This window comes from Manacus vitellinus, unplaced genomic scaffold (assembly GCF_001715985.3).
Source record: "Manacus vitellinus isolate BGI_N305 unplaced genomic scaffold, ASM171598v3 scaffold_33_pilon, whole genome shotgun sequence".
Lineage (NCBI taxonomy): Eukaryota > Metazoa > Chordata > Aves > Passeriformes > Pipridae > Manacus > Manacus vitellinus.
In genome coordinates, this window is record NW_021940478.1 from 3098484 (window position 1) to 3108665 (window position 10182).

Consider the following 10182-nt stretch of genomic DNA (forward strand, 5'->3'; position numbering starts at 1 on the left):
TTATAGCAGGACTGAGGCAGAGGGATGGTTTTAAAAACTATTTGATTTATAATGAAAACTAAATAAAAATTATTATTTCTTATTATGCTATGAAAACATCTATGTAGGTGCATAGAGAGGGAACATTGTCAGAAAAGTAGACTTTTTATATAGGTGACTAAATATTTTGTGAACTATTGCATCAGCAGTAAATCATCCAGCAAGATGTGGGGTTCCAAACTATTTGAAGGTGGATTCCAAACAAGAGGAATGATCATATGCAACCTGAGTAATTCTGGTAAAAACCAAAGAAGGATCTGGCAGGACACTACCCTGCAGAAATTCCTAGTCATTGAATCTGCCTTAGTATTTTTTGTTACAGTGTTAGTAAGGTAAACTGAAAGGATATACTTTCAAAATAGAACTGCTTTTTAAATTATTTCTACCACTGTGACTTAATTACTGATGCTAATAATGGCTAACCCTTCACTGATTTCTTACTTTTTGTTTTAAATCTGGGAAAAAAAAGAGTCCAACTCACTTCACTTCTCCAACTGATTTGTATTCTCAGTGTTTGAAAATGCAGTCATCCTCCCTTTCTTGACCTCAAAAAATCTGACTGACTTCAAAAAGAGTCAGCACCAGCTTAAGAAAATATAAAAGTCTTCACTAGGAAAGTGAAAGATTTTTCTGTTCACAAAAGTGAACAGATGGTTCTATTGAATTGATTTATTTTTTCATGTATGTGGCTATATTGCATCTAGTAAGTAAGATTTAAATGTAGAATCCCACTAAGAAAAAGAAATTAGAATTATTTCTGAATCACAGGGAAAATTAGTTTATAGCAGTGTCTGCTGCTGCTCTAGTACAGGTTGCTTGAAATTTTCATTATAAATTTTGGGATCCTAAAAGAATTTCATGATGAGCTAATTTTTTTACTCATTCAGGCTCCAAATATGTGTATCAGTATCATGTATATCCATATCTCATCCCTATTTCACACTTAATGGCTTTTAGAACAGCTTTTACAAGAGAAGCTTTGTAAGAACATCCACTTAGAGACTTCTGTGCTTTTTTTTTTTGCTTTCCTGGCAGGAAATATCTGTATCTCTAACATCATAACTGCTTCATGGAAAGCTATTTCTCCTGATGAGAATCTCCATAAAATTTTTGATATTCTGAAACTCTTCCAGGATGCTAGTAACTTGGCTTTATTAATACCTTCAAAGGAGCTCATTGGTTCTGTACATCCTTAAAATCTAGAAGACTAATTAATAGACCTTTATCCACCTGGGAATGGGTTAAAAATTGCAAACATTCTCAGCAGATAGCAGGATAATGGTTCTATTTGCAACTAGGCATGATCTACTCCAATTTATGTTTCTTGCTGACAAATTAGTTCCTCCAGAATACCTGCAGTTTAAGTAGGTAAGTTATGATTTCATTTGCATGGATTGAAATTGAGTTCCTCTTGTGGGTTTCAGTTTCATGTAAAGATTCCAGGAGCATAGTCGATAGATATTTTGTCATTTGGCTGCCCTGAACTTGAAGTAGCTGAACTCTAGCCCAGACTAATAAATTCAATATACTGCATAAGGTGACCTCACTGAGCCTTAATGGAGACAAAGTTTATTAATCTATTAGTGGATATTTAGTCTTGGAGAAGATAACAGTTGTCATATTTCATAGAACATAATACAGACCATACTCAGAAAAAGTATGTCTTTGCAAGCCCTTGGATGTAGACATTACTGTGGGAAATGGAAGGGTGAGGGTGGTGTGTATGTGGGGGTGATGGTTGTACAAACAGGAGAAAAAGGAGAAAGTTTTACAAAAGGGAACAAGCACAAATAAAACAGCTGCTGCTCAGTACTTTTTTTGCTGACAAAGCACCCAGAACCTCTCCACTTCAGTCTATTCTGTCTTTTTAATAGTCCTGTTCTTAACCATTTTTCCATGTAAGGTATTCTGTACGTGTGCTCCAAGGTCTAAATGCCAGCAACTGGAGGGACTGCGGGGGAGAATGGTTGAAATAGAGAAATGCCTGTGGGCCACAGGGCCTGTAGGTCTGCGGACAGCAGATGGTTTACATTTCCCTAGTGAATTGCAATTCTTTGTGTATGTACCTGTAATGTGCCAGCAGATGTCAAAATGGGCTCACTGGCAAGAAGAAGGAGACCTGCATATGGGAACACTTGAGGTCTGAAGCAGTGAATGTATAAGACACCCAGAGTCTGTAAAATGTGTATCAGAAAATGTGGAGTTTGTGACAATATTTGTTACTCATGTGGTTTAACCTTGGTAGGCCGCTGAGCCCCTCACAGTTGCTTGCTCACACTCCTGCAGTGGGATGCAAAGAGAACTGAAAGTGTAAAATTGAGAAAATTCATGGGCTGAGATAGAAATAGTGAATGAAATCTTTAGTTTGTTTTCATTATTAAACTACTACTCATCGGCAGGCAGATATTCATCCATCTCCAGGAAAGCAGGGTTCTATAAAAAATAAAGTTGAATGCTGAATATCATCTCCCTTCCTCCTTCTCTGAAACTTTTATTGCTGAAAATGATACCATATGGTATGAAATGGTCCTTTGGTGAGTTAGGTTCAGTTGTCCCAGCTATGTCCTCTCCCAATGTCTTGTGCACCCCCCCACTGGTGGTATGTGAAAAACAGAAAACCCACTGGTAAGACCTGTTCAGCAATAATTAAAATTTCCCTACATTGTCAACATTGATTTAATAACAAATTCAAAGCATAGCAATATACAAACCACTATGAAAAAAATTAATTCTATCCTGGCCAAAAACACTGCAGAGATATTATGAATTCAGGCATACTTATGAGTACGCCTGAGTGAGGGTATGTATTTTTTCATAGATGGTCTTCAACACTAATCAGTCACAGAGGAAACAAGACTTGTGGGTGTTTACTTTGTAATTACATGTTGCTGGTTTTTATGTGGGTGTTGGTAAAGCCACTGTCTTTGTGACTATTCAGTATTTTGAATGTGTTTGATCATGTCTCTTCGGAATGGGTGTGCAGTCCTGCTGCTGTCCGAAAAAAGGACAAGAGCAGCCACACCAATGGGACAGGGCCAGGAGAGGCATTCTGGCCTGAGACTGTGTCACCTTGAATAACAGTAGCTGGGATGGAGGAATCATCTGGGTCCTGGCACCCATTGGATTCTGTGGGGTTTATTTTTTTTTAAACACCTTTTCTTTTTTAAAATCACTCTGAAGAAGTTAGTTACAATTTATTACTTTTTCCCCCTGCATATAATCTTTACATTCAATACTTAAAAATTGGAATTTGGTATTTAAGAGAAACAATACTATTAGTGCTCACTGTGTCTCTTTTGGGGTATGCCTATCATAGCCTAGAAGAACAAGTTGTTCAATCTATTCTACTCAGTGTGCTGAAGCAATATTAGCTTGAATGGTTAGGAGAAGGAGGCAAGGAACCTCTTTTTGAATTTGTAGTTATTCCTTACCTACTTTCTGTAGATCTTTGATCTAGAGAAGCCTTTTTTTGTTTGTTTATACTATAAACTGATGATCCAGTTTTCCTAAGTATTTACTCTCTTTCAGAGAAACTTTCTGCTGCCCCTTTGACATCAGTTATTGAAAACTAGAAGTTTTAAACTAGAAGTTTTATTGCATATTATAATAACAAGCAATTTCTTGTTTTACCAAATTTAGTAAAACTTTTCCAAACAAAACTTGATTTACAAAACCAGCAACAATAAAAGTTAAATTTCAGACCTGTTGGATTCAGAACAGTGAAAAGGAGCTTTGAAATTTTTCCAGGAACTTTGAATAAGGTGCTCTTATCCATCAGTTAACCACTCCAGATTTTATTGCTGGGTGGCTCTCACTTCTGCAAAAGGTGCATTCAGCTAGAACAAAATCTTTTTCCATATTAAAATTTTGTTCTTGTTCTCTTTCCATGTATGTGAACAATCCTCTCTTTTTGTGGCAGCTACACCAAGGCAATGATACTTGAGTTGCAAGTTGTATTTAATTTAGTCATACCTATACAAATTGCAGTAATGGTAATGTAAAAATCTAAATGATGTAGCCATATCTATTATCTCAGAAACCTACATAAGAAAGGTAACTTATTAAAATGAGTTAGGTAAGTGGAAAACCAAACTTCTCTGTGAGTAGAACAGGTAGGATTGTTGATATGACAGAGTACCTATTAGAGAAAGAAAGACATCTCAGGAAATAGCTGTTCAAAATACCTGCAGGGCTTTGTGCTAGTTATTCTTTACAGTTTCTCTGATTTCAAGACATGGTTGTAGAAACCTTTATAAACTGAGCTTTTGAGTTTTTCTTCCCTTCTTACATTGATGTGCATTGAGGGTTTATAGCAATGATGATGTTTCATAGCAGAAGATGGAATATTCTTTCAGAAATTAGTTAATTGTAATTAGTAACCAGTGTTTGGCTCAGATTTTGAGAATCCTTCTCTCTTGGTCTTTCAAATTTCTGTTTTAATGTAGTGAAATTATGTAATTTTACTACTGTGGGTTCTGGATTACCTGATACTATTTTCTCATCTTTGCAGCATACCTCTGCAGTATGTTGAAGCACTGTTGCCTCTGGAAATTAAGATACAATTTTTTGAAAGGTGGATTCAATAGATAAGTATTAAATTAATGAGAACTAGCATGTTAGCAATGTCATCCAAAAAGATCTAGGTGTATGAAATGAACTTCAGATTTTAAAGAGAAAGAATTTTTTGTTTCTACGTTCAAGATAGACTTGAAATAAGTATTATTACTTAAAATGTCATCTTAATAGCTAGAGATGGTAGTAAGTATAATCACTGGTTTTGCTGTCCTTATTTTCTTCAGAAAACAGCAATTTGATAATGTATTTGTGTTTCTAATGATTTTTTTCACTCTGATGTTCCTTATATCTTGGCTAAATTACATTAAGTTACATAGTGCTATTTTAATGATCGAGTTTTAGGGGACTAGAAATCATAATCTTTGGGCATCATATGTTTAGTAATTAGTTTTTAGTTTAATGAAAGCCAAACCTCATCTATTTTCTACTTCTGTGGTGGGTTGTTTTTTTATTGATGGAGCCTTTTTCATGTTAGACAGTAGCTTCTTTAGTATATACTGAAGAGGTATGTAACGTTCATAAAAGCACTATTTGAGATACTGTGAATATCCAAAATCATTTGTTATCCTGAAATCTTGAAATGGCAAAACCAAAAACCACCCAAAACACACATTCAGTATCTGTTTACAATCATACATTCAGTCCATGTATGAATACTATAGCATAATGATTTCTTCATAGCTGTCACTTACTGATTATGTTTAAAAACACATCTCATTAATGTAGCACTGATGTAGCACTGGAATTTATTTGTCCTTGCTATTATTTTTATAGTATAATCTCAAGACCCTCACTCCAAAATTTTATTTATTTAAATTTTGAGAGAGTTGGAGCTAAATAGGAGGTTCTAAAGTAAAAGGAACCAAGACTTTGCCAAAAACAATGACAGAATGAGTTGAGAGATCACCTGTGGAAAACATTCTAGCCTTCAGCCATGTTCCTCTAGTTTGAGTTAATAGTATATGCATGAGCATCATAGACGTCAAAGCTCTCAGAGATTTTTCTTTTTAATTAGAAGTGAATGAAGGCCTTGTTATCTTTTGTCCTATTTGTTCTTATAGTAGCCATTAGATGAATATTCTGTGTCTGTGTAGTTACAATAAGAAAGCTTGTATCACTGTAAGAAAGAGTTGCAGAGGAGATAGAAAACAGAAAACTAGAAAGAAAAGGGTGGCAAAGTGACAGAGATGAAAAACTGCTTGAAAAAGGGGTAAGCAGGAGAAGAAACAGGGAAAGAAAGAAGAAATAATAGATGCCTTTATGAAACCAGTCCTGTTAAAAAGTGGGCTTTTACTGGTTGATGCTTGTTAATATAAAATGTAATTTGTTTTGCTCCATTGCTGGTTTTGAAAGTTTTGTAGGTTAGAAAAAATTCTGGAGTTCTTTTTTCTTGCTTTATTAGTGCTGCTTTCTATCAAAAGCCTCCCTGCTTTGATTTGTCTAGCTACAAATGTGAATATGTCTCTATTGAGTTTTCAGGTCGAATTAATTTAAGCTAAGATTTCTTCTTAATGTACTTCTTCAGTAAGGTTTTAACTCAAGGTTATAGCTAAATTAACTTTCATTGAAGGACTTCATTCACTGAACTTTCTGCTTCTAAGTATTATTGGCAAGATAGTACCACAAATGCTTCTCTAGGGCTCTACCAGAGTGAATTCCCTGTTAGGAACTGGACCATAAGCACTTCTGCGTTAAAGCACAGGAGGCTAAGAGGTACTTAATGGCAAAACCAGTTATCTATTTTAACGGTCATATTAAGAGAACCTAACTACTATAGGCCTTTGGGGAACTAATCTTATGATTAGAGAGTGATATGAATAACGATTCAGGTTGAGTGGACATTGGAGGGGCATTTGGGGCAGGAATGAATATCTGAATCACAAAATATAAAACCAGACTGCTTTAGAATAAAAATCATTGAAACAGCTTTTCATCGGAAAGTGCCATGTTGCTAAAATTATGATATTTTTATAGAGTTATGTAAATACATACAGAGATAAATTTATGTATGTATATGTATGTATATATATGTATGAGTACATAATGTATGTATAGAACACTCAGAAAAATACATTTATTGACATGTCTTTTCTAATATTGTCAAGGCAATATTAATATTTAATCTGTGTGTTCTGCAGAATTGTAACTATTCAATACATCAAACTACATCAAACTGCGCGTTGTCACAATGGCAGTACTTTAAAGCTATCAAAACATGGCAGTAGAATATAGTAATTTTGAGATTCTGCAGTGGAACTTTTTGTGGAATCATACAGAGAAAATCATACAAGTACCTTTTTTTTTTTTTTTTTAATTTGATTTGGAGCAGACAAATTTTCAAATGTCAAAGGTCTTCTGCAAAATGAACTTGTCCTGTCCAACCACAATTAAATGAGTTTTGAGTAGTCCAGTTTTATTGTCTGTCTTTGGTCTTATGAGATCTAAATCTCAGATGATTTAGAAGGGGCCAGGTGTTACGATTTTGTTCTGTTCTGAAAGTATTTCCAAAAGAAGTGACTTGCAATTGACCCGGGAAAGGGAGCTGAGCCATGCTGAACCATGGACCATGCCCTGACGTGATGGATGCAGGAGACTTTGAACTGCAAAGCATGTAGCATCACTTTAATCTTCACCCTTTCAGGACAGCTAAGAAGTGGTAGGGTCTAAGAATGCATGATCTGAGGTTCCTGGCTGCTCTGGGCAGTGAAGTAGTACCAAGTGAGGCTGTGACAGTATCACTATGGTTGCTTGTTCCAACAGTGAACAAGGCTCTGGGACATACATGACTTCCAGCTTGTGTATTAGCATCCTTGATTATGACATTCTGCTGTGTAATCCCAGTGCTCAAGGATCTGTCACACTCAGTGTGCCCCTGGGCTGCTTACACATAGATGTCACCACCAGCACAGTCCCATCAGTCCTAAGATCCAGGTCTGAATGGTTTTCAAGCTTTCCCCTGGCTCTGTGCTGCTGAGACTTTTTCAGCCTCCCTTTCCTTGCAGTACCTGAGTTCCCTCAGTTCTTCAAGAACCCTCACCTTCATGTGTCCAGCCACCTACAGCCATTTTGTGTTTCTGTGCTTCATCATCTTCCATCTGGAACTCATTTTGGTGTTCTTATGTCTTGCTGGTGTGAAGCCTTATCTGTGTTGTGGAAGGAGAGACTGTAATTCCCCTGGGATCCTGCTTCAAAACCCAGCTGTGTGTGTATGTGAATATGGATTGCCTTTGGTTAGCATTGTGGGCACATTAGCCCTCCAATTGCAGTGTTTTCATGATGATTAAGGAAATGCATGACATAGTGAAGAGACTTCAGAGCAACTCTAAAACCACTCTGACCTTTTCTTCTCTCACTCAGACTGTGTTGCCATTTACACACAGAGACCCCATATTCACCTCAGGGGGCTCTCTACACCAAAGTCCCCCAGGCTGAAAGCTGAGAGTTGATTTGCTTTAGCTGATGGAACAGCTCTTCTCTGGCCTCCCTGCCATTAAAGCTGCTGCTGAGATTATGGAGTATCATGTGGCCACGGTACAGCAGAGAGGATTACTGGTAGGACCCACAGAGACATCGAGCCCTGTAGAGAGTGATTAGCAACTCAGCATACACTCCTGGCTACCAAGAGCCTGAAGGAAGCTGATTAGTGCAATGCAGAAATGTGTTTGTGTCTGGAAATTGGGGAGATCACAGCGGCAGCAGTATCTGAGTACATGGGTAGAGGATGGGAACAACAATTTCCAGACTGTTTCTGATGGAGAGTCACCTCTAGGTCTAGAAGTTGTGCATTGAGACTGTTGTGTCTGAAATACTCTTGTGGAGGACAAGAACCACCATAGTAGCTGTCCCTGGAGAATGGAGGATGCAGGCTGTGATGAGACCATAGCCATTCATTCCTGGGGTGGGACTCCCATGGCCTGGGGTACTCCTTTGCCCACTAGACAGAAGAGTCCTGTTGCCTTTCTCAACAGCCCTTCAGCTTTGAGAGCTGAAGGTAGAGACAGCCATATGACTACGGCCTCTTCAGCGACCTGCACTGAGGAATTCCACAGGATAAGGCTCTAGAAGAGAAGAAGTCTAAGAGAGCTGGTCAATATTTAAGCACCACTTCTTCAAAGCTCAAGACCTGTGTATCCCTATGATGAAGAAATCAGGCAAAGTGGGTAGCAGACCTGCCAGCAGGATGAGCTGGCAGCCAAAGGAAGATTAAGGAAAATATGGACCTGCTGCTGAATCACATGGATTTCCTGGTAACAGAAGACACAGAGAAGGCTGAATTACTGAATATCTTCTTTTCCTCAGTCTTCGCTGCTAAGGATGGTTCTCAGGAGTCCCAGACCAAGGAGGTAAGAGAAAAAGGCCAGAGAAAGGAAGACTTCCCCTGGTCATAGAACATTGTGTTAGAGATCAGCTAGGCAGGTTTGACACCCATAAATCCATGGGCCCTGTTGGGACGCAACCATGAGTGCTGAGGGAGCTGGACAATGTTGTTGCTCTGCCACTCTCCATCACTGAAAAATCATGGAGAACAAGAGAGGCATCTGATGATTGGAGGAAGGCCAATGTTATTCCCATCTTCAAAATGGCAAGAAGGAGGACCCAGGAAACTACAGGCTAGTCAACCTCACCTCCATCTGTGGAAAGATGATGGAACAGGTCATTCTGGAGGTCATGAACACGTGGAAGAAAAGAAGGTCATCAGGAGTAGTCAGCATGGATTCACAAGAGGAAATCATCTTGACCAATCTAACAGTATTCTACAATGGCATGGCAGGATGGGTCAACGAGGATGTTGTCTACCTCAACATCAGCAAGACTTTTGACACTGTCTCCCATAAAATCCTAGTAGATAAGCTCAGGAAATGTGGGTTAGATGAATGGACAGTGAGGTGGATCAAGAACTGGCTGAATGGCAGATGTCAGAGAGTTGTGATCAGCAGAGTAGAATCCAGTTGGACGCCTGTAGTTAGCTGCATTCCCTAGGGATCAATACTGTGTCTAATCTTATCCAACTTGTTTTTCAATAACCTATACAAAGGGATAGGTATCCTCACCAAGTTTGCTGCTCTTATGAAACTGGGGGGAGTGTCTGATACATCTGAATGTCTGTGCTGCCATTCAGTGGGACTTTGATAGGCTAGAGAACTGGGTGGAGAGAAACCTAAGGAGGTTCAACAAGGGCAAGTGTAGGGTCCTACACTTGGGGAAGAATAGCCCCAAGTACCAGTACAGGTTGGTGGTTGACCTACTAGAGAGCAGTTCTGTAGAGAAGGACCTGGGTGTCTTGGTGGGTGACAAGTTGACCATGAGCTGGCAGTGTGCCCTTGGGGCCAGGAGGGCCTCCTACATCAGGAAGAGTGTGACCAGCAGGTCAAGGGAGGTGATCGTCCCTCTTACTCAGCTCTAGTGAGGCCACATCTTGGGTACTTGTGTCCGGTTCTAGGTTCCTCAGTACAAGAAAGAAAAGGAACTACTGGAGAAGGTCCAGCGGAGGGTCACCAAGATGACAAGGGGTCTAGACCATCTCTCTTATGAGGAGAGACTGTGGGAGCTGGGTCTGTTTAGTCTGGA